Raw genomic sequence first — 20,909 nt, 5'->3', positions numbered from 1 at the left:
GCTCTGAGCAACCTGCTCTAGTTGCAGATGTCCCTGCTGAGTGCAGGGAGTTGAGTTAGGTGACCTTGAAAGGTCCCCTCCAACCCAAACCATGCTATGATTCTTCCTCCCATCCTCCAAGAAGGGAAACCTTGCTAATTCCAGAAACAGATGGCATGTGTGCAGAGCAAGAAGTTCAGAGGGCTAAGTTCTTGTACATGAGCATTGCCTTGTAGCCCCTGCAGTCATTTGCAGAGGACTGAGTGTAAAAGGGGATTGTTCTGATGACCTTTGGGCTTCCTGGTACGAGATCAGTGACAGCGCAGGTGCAGGGCACAGTGAACTCTCTGTCTCCAGCTTCAAAGCAGGTTTGCTCTAGTGTTTGCCATGGCACAGCTGAGTCTCTGTAGGTGTAAAAAGAATCACATCCAGAGCTGACAGCTTCTCTGCCAAGACAAAAAATTAAACCCAACAATGAAACCCAGCAAAGCCACCCAGAACACCCAGTCGGGGGAGGGTAGGCACAGCTGTCCTGGCAGGAGAGCTCTGCCAGCTGAGAAACATCTCCCAGCATCTCCTGCATCTCCACTGGGAGGCACTACTGGTGTGAAAACAGCGTTGGGAATCAGCCTTGGATGTCCTGGAGTCACAGGGAAATGCCTGAACCAGAGGTAGAAGGAAGAGACAGATTGATTTCTGCCTTGCCTGCAGTGCAGTTTCTCCCTTGTGTGGGGTCACCCACAGCCCCTGAGGCTTTCTGGAGGCAGCAGCTGCAGCCTTCCCACATTTCTGACAGGTACTGTGGATTATGGTACTTGAGGAACTGGATCCAAACATCCCACTTGCTCCCTTTCTTTTCCATCAGTTCCAATTCCTCAAGCACTGTAATGGAAATCATGGGAAAAGAAAGGGAGCAAGTGGGATGTTTGGATCCCTGCACAGCCTGTGTGTGCCTCAGCCTGGAGATAAGGACATGGGTTGGGTGTTGTGGTGGTAACAAAGAGCTCCAGTCCTGGTTGTGGTGGTTGGTGGTTGGAGCTGGGTGTGCTTCACCCGTGCTGAGAGGCTGAGTCCACTGCTTGTGAAGGACAGCAGCAGACCTTGGCTGAGTGCAGAGGTGTTGGAGGCACCACAGTGCTATTAATAAGGGGCAGCTTCCTTCTCACACGTTCTGTGCTGCGTCCTTGCTCTGCCTGCTCTGCACTCACTCAGGGTGGGGTGGGCTGGGGGGAGTTGTTATTTTTAAACTAGGTTTGGGTTGGTTTTTTTCCCCCTCCCCTTTCTAACAAGCTCTGTCAGAATAGGGCTGCAGTAATAGCTGGGTCAAGCAGAACTCAGCAGTTATGCTGAGAGCTTTGTAACAAGGAGATGAAGCAGGTTGTTGTGCTCTCCTTCGGAACCCAGCAGGGTGGGCTTGGAAGGGACCCTCTGGAGATCAGCCAGTCCAACCCTGCTGCTGAAGCAGGGTCACCCAGAGCAGGTTGCTCAGGATTACAGTGTCCAGGTGGGTTTGAAATCTCTCCAGAGGAGACTCCACAACCTCTCTGGGCAGCCTGCTCTGGGGCTCCAGCACCCTCATAGCAAAGAAGTTTCTCCACAGGTTTAGGTGGAGCCTCCTGGGTTCTGGTTTGTGCCCATTGCCTCTTGTCATGATGCTGGGCACTGCTGAGAAGAGTCTGGCCCATCCACTTGCCCCCCACTCTTTAGATCTTGATAAGCATTGAGAAGATGCCTTCTGCTCTTCTCTAGGCTAAACAACTCCAGAAAATCATTTTGCCCTCTTCTTGGACAAGCTCTGCAGCATGTTTCCACCATAATCCCACACAGGCAGCCAAGGCAAGACTCTCCCCTGCTCCCCTCTCTGTCTCCATCTCTCTCTCTCTCCTCCCTCCTTTTCTTCCCCTCTCCCTGGCAGTGGGTTTAGCTGCTGCAAACTGCAGAGCACAGCCTTACTGTGGCCTTTAGGACTTGCTTTGTTAGCTCATGAATCATCCTGTGCCTGTGATTAATTCAGAAGACTTTGCTGAGCTGAGGTTTCATCTGCCAGATCTCATTTAAGAACCTGTGTCAGTGCTGCACTCATTCTTCTTCAGCATTTAGTGCTGTAACACCAGTGGGAAGCCTGCCTCAAGTTCTCTGCCTTGTTCTCATGGGAACCAAGAGGCAGGTGGAAGCCCTCTGTTACTGGCAGCATTCCTGGCTGCTTTTTTGCCTTGCTAGAGGGAATATTTGGGATCATTTTTCTTGCAAACCCAGCAGGCCATGGCTGCATCCACCAGGAGACTGAGTCACCACAGGGTTATCCAAGCACCTTGATGTCAAACCTGGGTTTCTGTGAGGTCTGTGAATCAAGTCAAATCATAGACTCAATAAGGTTGGAAGAGACCTCAAAGATCATCAAGTCCAACCTATCACCCAACATCTCATTACTAACTAAACCATGGCTTCAAGTGCCACATCCAATCCCCTCTTGAACACCTCCAGGGATGGGGACTCCACCACCTCCCTGGGCAGCACATTCCAATGGCTAACAACTCTCTCTGGGAAGAACTTTCTCCTCACTTCAAGCTTAAACTTCCCCTGGCACAGCTTGAGACTGTGTCCTCTTGTTCTGGTGCTGCTTGCTTGGGAGAAGAGACCAACCCCCACCTGGCTACCACCTCCCTTCAGGTAGTTGTAGAGGGCAATAAAGTCTCCCCTGATCCTCCTCTTCTCCAGGCTAAGCAACCCCAGCTCCCTCAGCCTCTCCTCACAGGGCTGTGCTCAAGGCCTCTCCCCAGCCTCATTGCCCTTCTCTGGACACATTCAAGTGTCTCAATGTCCTTCTTAAATTGAGGGGCCCAGAACTGGACCCAGGACTCAAGGTGTGGCCTAACCAGTGCTGAGAATCAAATCAAATCATTCAAGTCATTAAAGGCTGGGCCAGATGATCCTTGGGGTCCCTTCCAACCAGGCAGTCTGTGACTCTGAGGTTGCCCCCTGGCAGCCTGTTGCATGCTGTGCTGTTCTCTGGGGGGCAGTGGGGTTTAACCTCCCAGTCTGCTTTTATCTGTAATCTTAATTATCTCTGCCTGCTTTCATCTGTAATATTAGCTTCTCCCCAAAACTCTTAATTAAATGAGAGGGATTTGCATATTTTGGGGGTGGGTTCTTTTTTGTGTGTGTGTTTGGGGAGAATTTGATTGCAGGATGAATCCAGCTGAGTTAGAAGCAAACCAAAAACTGCTGGCTGTCTGGCTTCTACTAATAGCTTGAAGCTTCCTTCAGTAGTTCCATCTGGAAAGCAGGGAAGTGGAGAAGCTGCAGGGTGTAGTCATGTCTTTTTTTTAGCTTACTTTGCTTTCCCAGAACTTCCATGTGAAATAACTTCTGGAGGATAGGTTAAGCTTCAGGATGCTTGAAGGGTCTAATTTATGGCAAGTATGTGGATGGAGCCTTTTTGTCTGTGAGCCACCAGTGTGCCTTTGCAGCCCAGAATGCCAAGCACATCTTGGGCTGCAGCAAGAGAAGCACAGCCAGCAGGTCGAGGGAGGTCATTCTCCCCCTCTCCTCCACTCTGGTGAGATCCCACCTGGAGTACTGCATGCAGTTCTGGAGCCTCTATTACAGGAAGGATCTGGAGGTGCTGGAAGGTGTCCAGAGAAGGGCCATGAGGATGAGCAGAGGGCTGGAGCTGCTCTCCTATGGAGACAGACTGAGGGAGTTGGGGCTGTTCAGTCTGGAGAAGAGAAGGCTCTGAGGAAACCTCATTGTGGCCTTCCAGTATCTGAAGGGGGCTACAAGAAAGCTGGGGAGAGACTTTTTAGGATGTGAGGGAGTGATAGGACTGGGGGGAATGGGAAATAAATAGAAATGGGTAGATTGAGATTGGATGTCAGGAAGAAGTTCTTCCCCATGAGGGTGGTGAAAGACTGGCACAGGTTGCCCAGGGAGGTGGTGGAAGCCTCATCCCTGGAGGTATTCAAGGCCAGGCTGGATGTGGCTGTGAGCAACTTGATGTAGTGTGAGGTGTCCCAGCCCATGGCAGGGGGTTGGAACTGAATGCTCCTTGAGATCCCTTCCAATCCTGACAATTCTATGATTTCAAGTGCTGAGGCTTGTCAGATATTTAGGAGAAATCAGAGGGCATCCCCATACTGTTCAGTCCAATGGAGGGCAAAGCTCCCTGTGCAGGGCAGAGCCCCTCAAGCTCCAGGGCCAGGGGAGATGTGCCTGTGCTGTGCTCTGAGCATTCTCTGGGAGCTGTGATGGCAGTGCTGTGCCAGACACAGGCTTGTTGTAGCCACGTCCCTGGTGGCTCAGGTTTCATTCCTAAAAGCAAGGTGTTTTGTTACAAGCATGAAGCATTCTTCTTTACAGGAAGCTGAGTGCAGGTGGGGGAAAGGTGGCCCATTGTGCACCGTGTAGTAAAAGAGCTCCTCAGGCAATGATCACATCAGAGCAGTTATTTGCAGAGGTACAGACCTACAGTTGAGGGAGCTCTGTGTCACTGAGGATGCAGCTGTTGTGTCCCTGCTGCACTCATCCCCTGTTTGTGTTGGGGTTTTCTCCTTGGGTTTGATAGGAGGAACGTGCCTGGTATCAGGAAGAAGGTTTTGTGTTCAGAGTTGTACATAAGACATCTAGAACCAGCTTTAGGAGTCATGCTTGGCTGCTAAGGAGAATACTCATGTGATAGATAGTGTGATCATTGTCCAGGCCAAACAATTCCAGTAACACATAGCACATCTAACAAGGAGCTGGAGAACCAGTCTGATGTGGAGATGTGAGTCAGCAAACCCTTTAGCAATGAACACATCTGCTTGGGGAGAAACTATGGGCAGCAAAAGAAATGAGTTTTACCCTCCTGGTCATCCAGATGTCTGCATAAATAGAAGCAGATTCCTCTTTAATCCTCCTGACCCTGAGGTTGTCTACCTTATCTGGTGAGCCCACATTTCAAAGTGTGTGACAGAAGTTACTGGGATTGATGAATGGCACTGCAGCCTCCTGTGAGCCCAGGGGCTTGGGGGTCAGCAGCAGCTTTTATTCCTCAGGCATGCCATAAATGCAGGTAACACCACCCCCCACAAAAAAAGCTAGAAAGCCTGGCTGAAGTTTCCTGAGCCCTGTGACCCTCCTGGCTTTGGTCCTTGCTGCTTGGTACCAGGGTTGGTGATAAAGCCAAGTTGGGGTGTCTTCTGCTTTCTGCTCTGGAGTGTTGGTGAGGTGGTACAGGCAGGTTTTGGAGCTGGGCTGTGAAACTAGGTCACTGTAAACTCCTCTGTGTCATTTTACTTTGGTGTTTTACATAGCAGAACTCCATCAGGATTTTGAGCTGGGTTTGTTCTCAGGGAGCTGATCAATGCAGCTGCAGATTGTGCTGGTTAACAGCCACTGGGGGTGAGAGGGGACAGCTCTGTGATTAGATTAACAGAAGGGACATCCTGGATGCGAAGTGTCACCAGAGCTCAGGGGCAGGTGGGGCTCACCTGAATGTGGTCCAGTCTGCAAGTCTGGATAGATTTCAAAGCATTCCAGCATGCTCAACATCTGTCCCTTCTTTTTGGACATGCTGAGGCAACCTTTATGGGCTTGAGGATTTGCAGTGAGGGACCTGTGCTTTCAGAATGGCACAAACCTACCCCTGAGCTCTGCAGTCTGTAGATTGGGGGTTTCACCCTCTCTGTGATGTTCCTCTGTAGCTTTGGTGGCATGAAGGTGCAGTTTAGCTCCATGCAAGGGACAAGAAAGCTGTGGGTTTGATTCAGCAGTGCTGGTTTAATGTTTGGACTTGGATCATCTTAAAGTTCTCCCAATCAAAATGATTCTATGACCCCATAGATAAACATGAGTGTAGCTCTCCTGGCCCCATTCCTGTGTTTTCCCAAGGCTCTTTCCAGCTGGGAGACAGTGCAGTGGTGACCTGACTGTGCTGTTTGATTTGATGATCTTAAACATCTCTTCCATCCAAAAGGATTCTATAATCCTATGGATAAACTTGGGTGCAGCTCTTCTGGCTGCATTCTTGCTGCTTTCCTGAGGTATTCCCAAGCTGGAAGAGGATGGCAAGCAAGAATCCATCCTGATAAGAGAGAGGGAGGGGAGGTCATGGGTGATGTTGAGAGAAACCAGAGGTCTGACACTGCCCAGGCCGAGCTGTGTTTTGCTTTCTTTCCCCTTCTGCTCCTCTGCCCTTTGCCCACTGATGAACCCATGGCCCAGCCGAGGTCCAAAGGGCCACGGGGGAGGGAGGGAAGCAGGGAAGGGAAGCAGGGCAGGGAAAGAGGCCCCACACCTTGTCCCCCCGCTCAGCCCCACTGCGGCTCAGCGGAGCATCCCGGAGGAGGAGGAGAAGGGGAGGAAGGACGCCCCGGCTGTGCCCGGCCCCCAGCCAGGAGCTCCGGCAGCCGGCGTGGAAAGATCCACCTGCGGGAGGTGGAGCCGGGGCGGACGGGGCCGGGCTCTCCGGGGAGGGGCCTGGCAGGAGCCGCAGAGGCGGCTGCACCCTCTGCCAACCTCCCGGAGCCGAGCCGGACCGGACCGGACCGCAGCGAGCCGCGCCGCGCCGCGCAGCACCTCGGCTCCGCCGTCCCCTCCTGGGCAGGGGCGGGCAGAGCCCAGCCTGAGCCCTCCCGGGGGACAGAGCTGCTCGGGAGAGCTTCTCAGCCCCACGACCAGGAGAGGAAGGTAAGGGAGGTCTGGGCTCTAGCCCCTGCCCTCGCTCAGTGCCTTTCTTACGTAAGACTCGAGGAGTATTTTTAGGTCCCTGCGCCCACTTGTTGCTTAGTAACTTGCCAGGTATTTAACGTGCGGGTTGGGAGCATTTAATGGCTTTAGATGAGGATTTTTTTTCCCCCCTCTTGTCTGGCGATGTTGCTTTGGGGAAGGAGGTGACTTAGAATCGTTGAATCGTTTCGGGTGGAAAAAGACCTTTCAGGTGGTCGAGTCCGGCTCTGCCAAGGCTGGTGCCAAACCGTGCCCCGTGGCACCGCATCTCTCTGCCTTTTAAACGCCTCCAGGGATGGGGATTCAGCCACTTCCCTGGGCAGCCTGTGCCAGTGTTTGAGAGCCCTTTCCGTGCAGAAATTGTGGGCACATCCTGGGGGTCAACCCCCCCCCCCCCCCACACCCCCCCCCCAAGCTGGGCACAGCAGGGCCAGGCTGTGCTGTACGGTGCCCAGCACGCAGGTCTGTGTGGCACAGGAGGTTGTACCTGGAGTGGAACTGCTTTTATACTGGGGGTAGTGCAAGTGAGGCATCTGGTACAGGGGCAGTGCAAGCAAGGCTCTCGAATTACTTCAGTTGCGGTAGAGTAAGGTAGCCTGGGATCCCGTTGTGGGCCGGATCACTGGGATCACCTGTGTGTGCAGATCGCTGGGATCACGTTTTCAGGCAGATCACTGGGATTGTGTGTTCATCCAGATGAGAAAGTACCTGCTCCTCAACCAATTTCCAGTGCCACTCTTGCCTGGCACCTGCCTGTAGACCCATTTGCTTCTGCCGTGGGAGGAGATCCTCAGGGATCTGTGCCCTTGGGCAGGTTACCTGGCGTGGTGGTTGGCTTCTCTTGCCACTTGGAGATTGATTGACGCCTCCTACTTCCCCCTCTCCCTCCCTCCCTCCCTCCTTGCTAATTGCTTTACTTCTGCTTCCCATTTACTCATCTCAGGGTTCAGGTTTCTGTTGCACTTTGGTACTCACCAGGTCTGTAGTTGTAAACTGGTCTGTTGGACTTACTCTAAGGCCACGAGTGTGCAGTGAGCTGGAGCTGTTAACAGGAACCTATTTCATGTCTGGGGTGATTTGTGTGACGCTTCCCACCCAAATCCCAAGGGAGAAGGAATTTCAGCTTGTCTGCCCTCTCCAGCTGCCTGCCTGGTCCTTGGGGTTGGGGAGATGTGAGCTCAGCTCTTCCTGCAGGATTTATACCCAGCTTCCAAAGAGGCAGCTGCCAGATGGGGCTGCCTAGAATTTGAATTTCAATAGATTTTTGCATATCCCTTTATCTTTTGGTCCCCCCTCCCCTTCCTCAGCCTGCCATAGGATGCATTCCTGAGCGTTAATGTTATGGATGCTGTTGTTGAGGAGAAGGGGGGGGTGGGGGTGGTGTTTCCTATTTAAAAAGGCTCCTCCTTTGTTTGTGGGAGCCCCAGGGCAGTGAATCCTTTCTGGAAAATAACATTCCCAGGGAGGGAGAGTTAGGGTGATGGTAGGAGACACTTTGCAAGTAGCCATGGCTTGTCTCTTCCTATTTGTTCAGAAAACCTCCTAGAAGCTATAGTCCATTTTAAGGACTAACTGCCCTGCAGGATCTTATTATTTATGACAGGCAAGACAGGAGGCCTTCCCCTTCCACTCTTCCCTGACCTCCTTTGTTCTGGGCATGATAAAAGAGTCTCATTGGAAATCAAAGCTCTGGCCTGGTAAGAGAAAGGGAAAGACTAAAGCAGGCGAAACAATGCAATATCTGCATTCCTGCACCTTAAAAAGCAGATTTGGTGCACTGTAAGCCCCCAGTTGGGCCCAGTTTGCATTTTCAGTGAAGCTTTACTTCACTTCTTCAGCTGGGTAAGGAGAATGTACGAGAAAAAAAGATGCTTTTATCCTCTTTGGAGCTATTTTATCCTGCTAGTGCTGTAGGAAGTGACTGTAACATGAATGAGGCTCATGTTCCTTGTCTTCAGTCTTGTTTTCACTCCAGGTGAGGAGGAATTCTGCTGCCACAGGCAAAATCATCTCAGGGCTTAGTGCAGGTGTTGGTAGCTACAGTATAAGCAGTTTGGAAACTCGGGGTTGTAAACAAGGAAAGAACCAGGGCGATACCGATCCTGGCAGAGTAGGTCAGTGTGAGTTGCAAGGAGCTGCTCTGGGTTGTAAACAGCTGCCCTGCAGCTAGTGAAAATGGAGATAAGCATCTTCTGGAAGGGATTGGGAGAGCACCAAGGATCTTCCTTGCCATACTGGGAGCGCTGCATGCTTCAGAGGAGTCTGAGGTAAGGGCTGTGCTCTGTGGCTGAAGCTAAGGGAAGCAGTGTGCGTTAGCCTGGCTCCCCTCCTTGCTCCGGGTGGATTGCTCATATCCCTTCCCGATGGGCTAAAAAGGCTCCTTCCCAGTGTCTTCCTGAGGCCTTGCATAAAAGCAGGCACCCTCTCACCTCCAAGACTGGGCTCCATCTGCCAAACTCCCCATTATTCAGCCTCAGTTGATTCATGTCAGGTCTGCTCTCCCTGCCTGCCTCCTCCCACCACCCCAGCTGGAGTGTGCTGCCGTGCAGAACTGGAGCGACTGGCCTGCCACCGCCACTCCGGTTCGCCTGGTTCAGCTGCTGCCAGGCCTGGGCTGAAGGCTGATCTGCCTGTGGATGATCAGTGAAAGCTCTGGGCCCTGTGTGTCTGTGTGTCCAAAGGGCTTAGATGTTACTCAGGGCTGGCTTGGGTTGCTCTCAGGCTTTTGGAAGCTCCCCCAAAGCGCTGCTACCAGTTGTGGCAGAAGGAGACGTAGCGTGGGTGAGGCTGTGCTGCAGCTTCAGAGCCTTTAATAGCCTCTGATATGAGGGCAGGCTGAGGAAGATGAGGTTGTTCAGCCTGGGGAAGAGAAGACTCTGAGGGTACCTTAGAGCTGCCTTACAACACCTGAAGGGATCCTGCAGGAAGGCTGGAGAGGGACTTTTCATGAGGGTGTCTAGAGACAGGACAAGAGGGAATGGTTTAACCCTGAGGGAGAGCAGGGTTAGACTGGAGCTGAGGAAGAAGTTCTTCAGTATGAGGGTGGTGACACTCTGGGATAGGCTGCCTGGAGGTGTTCAAGGCCAGGTTGGATGAAGCCTTAAGTCCAGTTGAGAGGCATCCCTGTCCATGGCAGGGAGGTTGGAATAGATGATCTCTGAGGTCCCTTCCAACCTAAGCCATTGTGTGATTCTATGACTGATCAAGGAGGAATGCTGCCAACAGGAAATATGTGGCATTTCCCTCACTGGAGACTGTTGAGATGGGGAAACTTTTGGCAGAGCTGGCTGGGATGAGAGTTGAACCTCCTCAGGTGTCACTTAATGGATTAGGTGACATCTTGGCTCTTGATTATTATCTAGCACACAATCACCTGGTTGATCTTGATGCTTGTTTGCTTGTTGATGCTTACCTGGCTGTCCTTAAGGGTACTGCACCACCTGAGGAAACCTGCACACCAGTAACACCTCCCACAGGACACAGTGCATCACCTTTGGGGTTGTTCTAAAATCAGATTTCTTCTTAGTGTGCATTTAGTGCTCCACAAGGGCTTGTGGACACTTTGATGTCTCCCTTATTTATGGGTGCAGTGTGTGCTTGGGCATGCAAGGTCAAATGGTGGTGATCTCCAAGTGAACATGGGTGAGGGATCACCACTGGCTTCCTGACAAGCAGGTCTGAAGTTTAGTTACCTGAGCCAGAACGTTCATTTTTGCAGTGTGTCATTGATCTCCAAGCCAAAGGACCACATTAAACCCTGCAGTGTAGTGTAAACAAGATCTTTCAGGTGTCTCTCTTGCTGGTTTTCTCCTAGCTCTATGTTTCCCAGTTTGTTCCTCTTGTTTCCCAGTCCTGCTGCCGGCCTCCTGGCCTCAATGTGTCACCTGAACTGCTGACTGGGTGCTAAATGACATCATCTCCATCATTTTGTCTTCAACTCCCACTTGTTTTCCAGTTTGGGCCTCTGATAACTGGTTTGCATTGACCTACAGCCCTGTGTGTTACCATTTCCTCACCTCCAGTTGCAAACCCTTGAAGCCCTTGTGATGCCTGACTGAACCCACCCCTGCTGCTTTGTCACTCAGACCTGCCTTAGTCAGCATTTTCCAGGCACAATTCAGAGATTAGAGTGAATAACTGGACCTTGTCAGCCCTTCTAGCTTAGAAACCTCTCTCTTTTCTCAGGTAGCCTTCAGCTAACTGATTTGTCTCTCCTAACCATGTGGTCCTTCCCTCAGAGCTGCTATGCTGGACTTCAGGAGATTAATTCATAGAATGGTTTGGGTTAGAAGGGACCTCAAAGATCATCCTTCCTGCTGTGGGCAGGGACACTTCCCACTAAACCAGTTTGTTCAAGGCCTCATCCAACCTGGCCTTAACACCTCCAGGAAAGGGGCATCCACAACCTCCCTGGGAAACCCGTTCAGTGTCTCACCACCCTCACTGGAAAGAATGTCTTCCTAATCTCCAGTCTAAATCTGCCCCTAATTCACAGGTGTCCCGTGCTCTGTTTGCTCAGGAGATCAGCTCATACTTGTCTTAGTGCTCCCTTATGGCTTGAGAGTCCATCACAAGTTCAGGCACAGCGTTAACCTGGAAAGTATTGCAGGTTGCTTGGGATCAGGCTTTCCTCTCTGTGCATAGGTGACACACATGCATCTAGCTAAGCTTGTGGTGATCATCCTTATCCTGCCATAAACACTCCATAAATTTGTCAGGAGTTGGCAATGAAGAGCATGGAAAGAGGTTTTTGCTGTGGTAGGTGATGGATCTTGTGTGCATTTTAAACACTGACATAGAGAGAAGGGAGAAACTTGAGTTGAGGGTAGTGAGATGCTGGCTGAGGTTGCCTGGAGAAGTGGCAGATGCCCCATTCCTGGAACTATTCCAGGTCAGGTTGTTTGGGGCTCTGAGCAACCTGCTCTAGAATCAATATCAATAAGGTTGGGAAAGACCTCAGAGATCATCAAGTCCAACCTGTCCTAAATACTAAATTCCAGCTGTTTGTTGAAATATTTGTTGCAGTTTGATTCCTACCCTTCCAAAACTGTTCAGATGCAGCTCTTTAGCATTGATCTTCCCTCATGACCAAACCAAGTGTAAGGCAAATAGCTGGCACTATGTTATGAACTGCATTTTAAAGGGCAATCCTTTAGTTATGTCTTAGGAGTAGTACTTTGGTTTTTACATCCACAAATTAAGGCTTGGACTGTAAAAGGTAGAAGTCCCAGCTACAGCCATGTAAATATAATGGTTTGGTCATTTGTTCAGGTCTCCAAAGAGTTTTGAGTGGAGAGGAGGTGAAGGGGCAGGAGAGGGAACATGAAGAAACAAACTCCATTTTCAAGACAGATCTACAAAGACTTCTGAAGGCAATTTCTGATTGCTGTTACCTTCACTTAATAAACCAAACCAGGTTGGAAGAGACCTTCAAGATCATCGTGTCCAACCCATCAACCAATCCAACCCACCCAAACAGCTAACCCATGGCACCAAGCACCCCATCAAGTCTCCTCCTGAACACCTCCAATGACGGCGACTCCACCACCTCCCCAGGCAACCCATTCTAATGGGCAATCACTCTCTCTGTATAGAACTTCCTAACATCCAACCTGAACCTCCCCTGGCGCAGCCTGAGACTGTGTCCTCTTGTTCTGGTACTGGGTGCCTGGGAGAAGAGACCAACCTCTGCCTGTCTACAACCTCCCTTCAGGTAGTTGTAGAGAGTGATAAGGTCACCCCTGAGTCTCCTCTTCTCCAGGCTGAGCAACCCCAGCTCCCTCAGCCTCTCCTCACAGGGCTGTGTTCCAAACCCCTCACCAACTTTATTGCCCTTCTCTGGACTCACTCCAGCAAGTCAACCTCCTTCCTAAACTGAGGAGCCCAGAACTGGACACAGGACTCGAGGTGTGGCCTAACCAGTGCAGTGTACAGGGGCAGAATGACCTCCCTGCTCCTGCTGGCCACACTGTTCCTGATGCAGGCCAGGATGCCATTGGCTTTCTTGGCTGCCTGGGCACACTGCAGGCTCATGTTCAGCCTACCATCAACCAGCACCCCCAGGTCCCTCTCTGCCTGGCTGCTCTCAGCCACTCTGACCCCAGCCTGTAGCACTGCATGGGGTTGTTGTATCATTGTATCTTCATTGTGTCTTTTTAAACCAAGTGATTTGATTGTGAATGGCAGTTTTCAGCAGCGAAAATCTGAAGTGAAGTTGAAGATATCCCAAGAAGACATGCAGGGAGGTGAGCTGGGTGACCTTGCAAGGTCCCTTTGCACCCAAGCCCTTCTCAGATCAGCTCCTTGCTACTGGACTTTGTAAATAAGAGCAGCAGCACTGCTTATCAGAGTTGATGACCTGCCTTCCTCTCCTTGTGTCTGCTGGAAATACGTGCTGCTGCTCCTCACCACACTCCATTTCAATGGCTTTTCTCTAATGACACTGAAATTGATCACCTTTCACATATTTGGTGGTTTCTTAGGGCAGCGTTGTCAGCCGCAGCTGCAGCCTCAGAAGGTTCTGAACAGAGCAAATCAGTCAAGACCCCTTGGTGAAGGTTACCAAAGATAGAAGGCTATTTTAGTGTAATTCTCAATTCCATAGCTTTTAAAATCTCCTCCTGACAATCTTCATGACCAACAAGAAAGCCCAGAGAAGAGGTCAGCCTTGATGTGGCCCTTGGCAGCCTGCTAGTTGGAGGTGTCCCTGTTCACTGCAAGGGGGTTGGACAAGATCATAGAATCATAGAATTGTTAGGGTTGGAAGGGACTTCAAGGATCAGCCAGTTCCAACCCCCTGCCATGGGCAAGGACACCTCAACACTGCAGCAGGTTGCCCACAGCCACATCCAGCCTGGCCTTAAAAACCTCCAGGGATGAGGCTTCCACCACCTCCCTGGGCAACCTCTGCCAGTGTCTCACCACCCTCATGGGGAAGAACTTCTTCCTAACATCCAATCTCAATCTACCCATTTCTAGTTTTTTCCATTCCCCCCAGTCCTATCACTCCCTGACACCCTAAGAAGTCCCTCCCCAGCTTTCTTGTAGCCCCCCTTAAAATACTGGAAGGCCTTTGAGGGTCCCTTCCAACCTCATGCAATCTGTGAATCAATGAGATTGCTGCAGTTATTGATGTGATGCTGGTTGGTTCTTCTTCAAAGCCAGTGTCCTCTTCAAGGACAAAAAGATGGTGCTTGGTGGTGCCTGGTTCCAGATCCTGGTGGGGTTTTTAGGGCTGTCTAAATCAGCTTCCAAAATAGAATCTGCTGTGGCAGGAGGGAAGGAGTAAAATGTCTTGTTGCTAAGGAACATGACAGAGAACGGGGAGATGTGACTCAGTCCTTGGCTTTGTATCATTTCTCTTCAGCAAGATGTGGGTCCACAGAGCCTGCTCCTCTATGTGTGAAGGGATGGATGATATTAAAAATATTTACTGGGGTTTTAAGGAGGGGCTGAGAGAACTGATGCTGGGGGGAAACCAGCTGAACCCAGTCCCCTCACACCGTTAAATGTCTCCCTGAGTGTTTGCAGATAGAAGGAGAACAGGAAATATGTGGGGAAACCAAACCCAGCTTCTCATTCCCTGATTCCTGGTTCTGCTCTGATTTTGTTTTCCCAGTGTCTGTCACTGCTCTTTCTCTCCCTGCAGCAGAGTTTAATTTTAGAGGAGAATGACTCCTGAGGGGCCAATAGCCTGGAAAGATTTTGAGCTTGACCTGCTGTAAATCTGTCTTCAGAGAGGATGGATTTCACTTTTGTTTTGTCATCTTCACTGTGCTTTTCATACAGCCTTCCCAGCCCTGCTCCCCTCTCTGCCTGGGTATTGCTGTTTGTTGATGTGTTTTGAGCTCTGCAGCCACAGTGTGTGCCTGCTCTTGCCCTTAGCCCCACGCCCTCCTGGCAGCAGGGGCCAGCTGGGTTCTGCCATATGTCAAATCACTGCCAGTGAGAGGAGAAACAAACATGCTGGGCTGTGTGGGGCAGCAAGCACCCTCCAAGAGCTTCTCTTGGAGTCAGAGTTGACGAACCCTGCCTTAGAAAACATGCTGCTGACAAGGGGCCTGCGAAGAGGAGCTCCAAACCAAAGCAGTGATAGCAACAGGAGATCAGGCAGGTGTGCTTTGTTCAGCTGGCTTCGGTTTCCCTTGGCCAAACCCAGGGAGGCTGCAGGGGGACAGGCAGTGGGTTTGTGAGGGTGTCCTATAGGAAGCTGGAAGAGGGGAGAGGGAGATTTAGGCTGGAGATTAGGAAGAAGTTCTTGACAGTGAGGGTGGTGAGATACTGGGACAGGTTGTCCAGGGAGATTGTGGATGTCCCCTCCCTGGAGGTGTTCAAGGCCAGGTTGTATGGGACCTTAAACAACCTGGGCTGGTGGGAGGTGTCCTTGCCCATGGCAGGTGGGGTTGGAAGTGGATGATCTTGTAGCTCCCCTTCCAACCCAAACCATTCTAGGCTTCTATAAGGTGCTAGAATATGTTGGTAAGTCACCAGAAGCCTGGATGCCCACTGAGCCAGCACTTAACCTTTGTTGTTCACATGCAAGACCTGAAATCTGCTCTTTGCTTTTCTGTTGCTTGCTTCCCCTGGTCGCTGGAAAGAGGCAGGGTGTGTGGGATGGGAGCTGCTGGCCTGGGCTGCAAGGCTGACTGTGTTGTGTTTTGCTCTCAGCAGAGCCTTTGTGTCATGGGGGTTTGCATACTGAGGAGGGAAGGAGCAGGCTGCCCAGAGAGGTTGTGGAGTCTTTCTCTGGAGGGATTCCAAACCCACCTGGCCATTGAGCTCCTGGGCAAGCTGCTGTGAGCACCCCTGCTTTAGCAGGAGGGTTGAACTAGATGATCTCCAGAGGCCCCTTCCAACCCCTGCCCTGCTGGGATTCTGGAATTCTTTGCACAGTCTCTCCTGTTTGATCACCATGATCCAAAGCCAAGGAATCAGGAGCTGTTTTCCATCCTCCCTTTCCTTTTGTTGGCAACAGTTTGGGCAATTTCGTTCAGGATTGCATTTTAGAAGCACTCTCAGGAAGAGTTTTGTGGCCCAGCCACGATTCTTGTGCAGGCTGGGCTGAGATACAAGGTCTCCCTGGTCTCTGCACTGACCTGATGGGTGTAAATCCTTATCTTAAAGGTCTCCTCCAGCCCAAAATGATTCAGTGATTCCAAATCCAGAGTAATCTGCACAGGCACAGGAGGAGTCAGAAGCTGGTGTTCCATGGCTTGGTTGTACCTCAGTGAATTCAAGTCATTTGCCAGCAGGCTGAGGGTAGTTCTGCAGGGAGCTCAGCATAAGAAGTTTCCTGCACTCTGCTCCACCACCCCCTCTCTCTGGCTGCCACAACTGCTCATGCTGTAAGAGCATCAGGTTCAGCAGATTAGTTGTAATCTGGGTTGCTGCAGTGGCTCAGCTCCCAGTGCAACCTCATGGGAAGGTGGAGGAACACAGCAGGAGGTGCCACAGTGGCTGGGAGGGCAGCAAGTCAAGGAAGATGCAAGAGAGACCTTCTGAGGAGCAGCTGAGGGAGCTGGGGTTGTTTAGCCTGGAGAAGAGGAGGCTGAGGGGAGCAGTCTCTACAGCTACAAGGAAGGAGGTTGGAGTGAGGTGGGGGTTGGGCTCTTTTCCAAAGGCAAATGTGATAAGACAAAGGAACAAGTGGTAGGAGAGCAGATTTAGACTGGAGGTTAGGAAGAAATTCTTTAGAGTGAGGGTGGGGAGACACTGGAACAGGTTGCCCAGGGAGGTTGTGGATGCTCCCTCCTTGGAGGTGTTCAAGGCCAAGTTGGATGAAGCCTTGAGCAACCTGGGCTGGTGGGAGGTGTCCCTGCCCACATCAGGGGGTTGGAGCTGGATGATCTTTAAGGTCTTGTCTAATCTAAACCATTCTATGAATCTGTGTTGTGTGGTATGATGAGGAAATGGCCTCAAGCTGTGCCAGAGGAGGTTTAGGACATTCAGAATAATGTCTCCCCCAAAAGGGTTGTCAAGACCTGGAACAGGGCTGTGGTGGAGTCCCCATCCCTGGAGGGCTTTCAAAGCTCTTCAGATGTGCTGCTGAGGGACACAGTTTAGTGGTCACCTGGCAGTACTGACTTAGGGGTTGGACTCAATGACCCTAAATGGCTCTTCCAACCCAAACATTCCCATGATTCTGCAGCCCAAGAGATCCCTGTGAGCTGTCAGTGGGTTGCCAAAGTGTCCCCCAGGAGAAGCAGATTGTGCTGAGCAGCCACAAAAGTGCCCTGATGGCTGACACCAGGAAATGAGCTGCACAAAGTGTGTCCTGCAGTGGCTTCTCAGTGCCTGGCATTGAGGGTGAACAAGCCCTGCCTTTAATGAAGTAATTGTTGGTTAATGGATTTTATCAATGGCAGGGGAATTTCAGGCCTCACCTCCTACAAAAGCCTGGTGGTATGGCAACAAACAGCATGGTTGGATTGATGAATGTTCCTCAGGGAGGTACAGACCATGGCAGCTTCCCAAACCCACAATGAGCTACCTGGCACAGCTGACCCTTTTTTTCCTTCCCTCCCTCCCCACCACACAAAGGCTGGAGCCAGCCTGGTTCTGTCAGCTAAGGCTGGGATACTTTTTTCTCACTCCTAAGTGACCTGTTGGTGCCAGCAAACCTTCCAAAGCAGCCCAAGCTTGGGTGGGGTTTTTATTGTTTGGGTTTTGATTGGGGTTTTCTTTTCAGCCAATCTCACTGTGGAGAACTTGATGGAATATTTGCTGGTTCAGGCCAGGGTGTTCAGCCAGAGCTGCCTTTCTGAGGAAAATCAGCCCCTGCTCCTTCTAGGAAAGCCTCCATTTCTTGGTCAAGAGTTTGTCTGAGAGTGGTTAAACCTGAGGGGGAAAGTGACATGGCTAAGTGTTGGCATTTAGGAGGGGGTTTGGTAACCCAGCAGCATCTCTGCCACCATGGAAAGTTGTCTGGTGGTGATGCTGCTTTGAGTCTGAATTCACTGCCAGGAGGGAGCTGGGGTTGCTTAGCCTGGAGAAGAGGAGGCTCAGGGGAGACCTTCTTGCTCTCTACAACTGCCTGAAGGGAGGTTGTAGCCAGGTGGGGGTTGGTCTCTTCTCCCAGGCAAGCAGCACCAGAACCAGAGGACACAGTCTCAAGCTGCACCAGGGGAAGTTTAGGCTGGAGGTGAGAAGAAAGTTCTACACAGAGAGAGTCATTGGCCATTGGAATGTGCTGCCCAGGGAGGTGTTCAAAAAGGGATTGGATGTGGCACTTGGAGCCATGGTTTAGTTAGTCAGGAGCTGTTGGGTGACAGGTTGGACTTGATGATCTTTGAGGTCTTTTCCAACCTGATTGATTCTATGACTCTATGACACTTGACCACCTGACCACCTCACATGGAGACCTGAACTCATAGAATGCCAGGTTGGAAGGACCTGCAAGGGTCATCTGCTCCAACCTTTCTAGGCTGTGAATGGGTTGGGTTTAGCATATCCCCACCTCATTTATGGGACAAAAAGGGTGGAAGAAGGCTAACTGCTTTATCTCAATCACCTTTGTAGCAATTTTGGGTTTGTTTCCTTGATTCCATAACTCCCATTGTTCACTGATTCTGAGGGTTTTGAGAGGGGCAAATGGGTTGTTTCTGCTCTAAAGGCTGTGCCTTGCTGCCATCCTTCATTAACTCTGGGGGGGGTTGAGATGGGGGTAGGAGTGTGGGGCAACTGCTCGTGTGGGCCAGCAAAGGTTTGGAACCAGTATTTTGGAGCAGAAAAAATGTACTCTGCAGGATTCTTGGTAGCCCCTTTGGCATTGTCCATGACCTGGGAGTGCTGTGCTGGCTTCCTCTCAAGCAAAAGGCACCAGAACTGCAATCTCTTTGCTGGTTTGAGGGCACACGACGCCGGGGGTTGGGAAGGTGGATAGAAAAGGTTTCACTTCTATTGCTGTTGGCAGCAGGACAGCATACCTGCCAGCCTCCTGAGCTCTGGCAGCTTATGAGGATGGCTTATCCTTATCAGACACCTACCTGCTTTTTTGTTCTCTTCTCTAAGCTGTCAGCACAGCTCGGATTTTCTCCCTGTTCTCTCTGTTTTTTTTCTTTCCCCACCCCAGAGAAGCTCAACTCCTATCAGTGAATCATCCCTGCGTAGGTATGAACCTCTGAAGTCAGTTTAGCCTGAGAAGCTCCCATCCAGAGCAGGCAGTGATTCAGAGAAGAGAAAACTCTCTTCCACCAAGCTGGTGGTAAGGGAATTTGTGGTGACTGAACCTGCAGGGGCATTGCCCTGAGAGTGTCCTGGTCCACTGCGGTGGGAGTGGAGGAGGCTGCTTAATGATGCAGCAAACAAGACAATTCTTCTGACCTGTGGCTTAAAGGCAGGGCAGACTTGGGGGGGTTTAAAAGCTCAGGTCTCCCTTCTGGTTAGGAGTGTAAAGAAGGAGCATTACCAAGCAAAAAGGACATCTCTGGATTGTGGAGGTGGATCCATTGCTCCTTCTTCTGAGGTGACACCCACGAGTCACTTGCTGACCTGGTCACCAGCATTAGGATCTCTGCAGTCCTGGACCTGTTTTACCTCCATTTGAAGTCCATTTTCTGATGGACTCATTTAGCCCAAGCAGATACTTCATGAAGAGCTGCATGCAGAAGCCTGTGAAAGGATTCAGATCCATTTGCTGACCTGATCACTTGCTGACCTGGTCACCAGCATTAGGATCTCTGCAGTCCTGGACCTGGCTGTGCTTTTCCTCCATTTGAAGTCCATTTTCTGATGGACTCATTTAGTCCAAGCAGATACTTCATGGAATGCTGCATGCAGAAGCCTGTGAAATGATTCAGATTCACTTGCTGACCTGGTCACTTGCTGACCTGGTCACCAGCATTAGGATCTCTGCAGTCCTGGACCTGGCTGTGCTTTTCCTCCATTTGAAGTCCATTTTCTGATGGACTCATATAGTCCAAGCAGATACTTCATGAAGAGCTGCATGCAGAAGCCTGTGAAATGATTCAGATCCACTTGCTGACCTGGTCACTTGCTGACCTGGTCACCAGCATTAGGATCTCTGGAGTCCTGGACCTGTTTTACCTCCATTTTAAGTCCATTTTCTGTTGGACTCATATAGTCCAAGCAGATACTTCATGAAATGCTGCATGCAGAAGCCTGTGAAAGGATTCAGATTCACTTGCTGACCTGGTCACCAGCATTAGGATCTCTGCAATCCTGGACCTGGCTGTGCTTTTCCTCCATTTGAAGTCCATTTTCTGATGGACTCATTTAGTCCAAGCAGATACCTCATGAAGAGCTGCATGCAGAAGCCTGTGAAAGGATTCCGATTCCTGCCTAGGTGTTAATAATTATTAGTCTGTCTGAGGGGTGTAAAAGTGTCTGGCTCAGGTCTAGCACCTCCAGTAGCAACTTCACAGGAGCCTGAGCCCTTTGAAATGCCACAAGAGGCAGGATGAGGCTCTTGTCTCCATTTGTTTTTGAGCAGGGCTGGATGATAGGAGGTGATAAATGAGCCATTGCTCGACTGCAAGGATGGATCCAACCAGGAGCTCTCCTGACTTTGCCTGGCACGTTGGCACAGTCTGTTCAGTTACTGTGGGATTAAATAAAGCAACCCCACCAAACTGAAAATGTGCCTTCAATTAAAGCCCCCACAGCCACAGTTTGTCAGGCTCAGAGCTTCTGCTTGTTAAGTGGTTTGGGTTTGGTTGCTGTGGCTTTTGCTGGAGGGTTGGGGGTTGCAGGTGTTCAGCTGGGACTGGGCTGCTGAAGATCAGTGTGGTGTCAGGGCTGCTAGAAGAGGCTTTATCCAAGACACAGAAATATGCTAAGGACCCTGCAATCAGGGTTGTTGTAAAGAGAAGGGCTGAAGCAGCACCTGGTGAAATGGAAGGGGAATGCTCAGCTGTTGAAAGGGATTCAATCACTGCAGAATCATTTTGATTGGGAAGGACCTTTCGGATCATCAAATCCAGCACTGCCAGGTCTCCACCAAACCATGCTCCCCAGCACCACATCTTCATGGCTTTGAAACCCCTCCAGGGATGGGGACTCCTCCACTGCCCTGGGCAGCCTGGTTTAGGGCTTGACAGCCCTTTTGAGGAAGAAATTGTAGCTCTTGTCCAACCTAAACCTCCCTTGGTGCAACTTGAGGCCATTTCCTCTCATCCTCTATCTTGTTCCTTGGGAGGAGAGACAGACATCTTCCTGTTGCTCCAACCTCCTTTGAGGCTTTTCTTTTCTGATTACCCTGCTGG

General features: G+C 50.9%; 1 protein-coding gene across 9 annotated transcripts in view; it reads left to right on the top strand.

The window, feature by feature from the left end:
- Nucleotides 1–20,909, top strand: part of ARHGAP32 (Rho GTPase activating protein 32) — a 305,874-nt gene that overhangs the window by 241,709 nt on the left and 43,256 nt on the right. Inside the window, exon 1 of one of the 9 annotated variants that reach the window (XM_068160015.1) lies at nt 6,469–6,648. The exons of the other annotated variants lie outside the window; for them this stretch is intronic. The gene's annotated coding sequence lies outside the window, so the exon portion shown is untranslated. Of the gene's footprint in view, nt 1–6,468; nt 6,649–20,909 lie in introns of those variants that run through there. 9 annotated transcript variants of the gene reach the window in all.

The sequence above is a fragment of the Melanerpes formicivorus genome, unplaced genomic scaffold (assembly GCF_026170545.1).
Source record: "Melanerpes formicivorus ecotype bairdi unplaced genomic scaffold, bMelFor1.0.p_v2 SCAF_47, whole genome shotgun sequence".
Classification (NCBI taxonomy): domain Eukaryota; kingdom Metazoa; phylum Chordata; class Aves; order Piciformes; family Picidae; genus Melanerpes; species Melanerpes formicivorus.
This window is presented reverse-complemented; position numbering and strand designations above follow the sequence as displayed.